Source organism: Sinocyclocheilus rhinocerous, unplaced genomic scaffold, assembly GCF_001515625.1.
Source record: "Sinocyclocheilus rhinocerous isolate Xijiao unplaced genomic scaffold, SAMN03320098_v1.1 scaffold445, whole genome shotgun sequence".
NCBI classification, from domain to species: domain Eukaryota; kingdom Metazoa; phylum Chordata; class Actinopteri; order Cypriniformes; family Cyprinidae; genus Sinocyclocheilus; species Sinocyclocheilus rhinocerous.
The window spans coordinates 66,275-67,329 of NW_015645566.1; positions in this window are offsets into that span (position 1 = coordinate 66,275).

Genomic DNA, 1,055 nt, shown 5'->3' on the forward strand with positions numbered 1-1,055 from the left:
AAAAAAGCCTTTATTCAACAATTCGTCTCATCCGTGTCACCCTGTAGCATCATTTTGGGGAGTATCCGCTGGACGTAAACAGCGTATGCTGTCCAGTGTCGGCTGCGTCACACGGATACGCTGTTTTCGTTCAGATCAAATCACAACAACATAGGAAACCGATCCGGCGTGACGCTGCTGACACAGAACTGCATTCGTTGTTTACGTCCAGCTGATACTCTCCAAAATGGCACTACAGGGTGATGCGGAGGAGACGAATTATTGAATAAAGTCGTTATTTTTTTTCTTTTGTGCACAAAAAGTATTCCCGTAGCTTCGTAAAATTACGGTTGAACCCCTGATGTCACATGGATTATTTTACCGATCTCCTTGCTACATCTCTGGATCTGGGAACATTTCAGTTGTATTGCTGTCTATGCAGGGTCAGACAGCTCTCAGATTCCATCAAAAATATCTTAATTTGTGTTCAGAAGATGAATGAAGGTCTTACGGGTTTGAAACGACATGAGGGTGAGTAATTAATGACAGAATTTTCATTTTTGGGTGAAGTATCCCTTTTTACATGTACTTAAAACAGAGAAATATGTCATTAATATCAGTAAAATAAATCAATTAGCCAGTTTGTTTAAATGAAAGGTTTGGAGAAATGAGGACGCCACTGATTAAATTCAACAAATGTAATATTCTAATTAGTGCTGGGCAATGATTAATCACGATGAATCGCATCCAAAATAAACGTTTTTGTTTTTATAATATATGTTTGTGTACTGTGTATATTGACATTTAGTCATTTAGCAGATGCTTTTATCCAAAGCGACTTACAAATGAGGACAATGGAAATAATCAAAATCAACAAAAGAGCAATATTGCAAGTGTTATGACAAGTCTCAGTTAGCTTAGTGCAGTACATGTAGCAATTTAAAAAAAAAAATTTTTTTTTAATTATATTATAAATAAAAAGATAGACAGAATAGAAAAAGAATAGAGCAAGCTAGTGTGTAGTGTTTTTTGTTTTGCTTTTTGTTAACTGTATAATAAATAAAAAGAAAACGGAA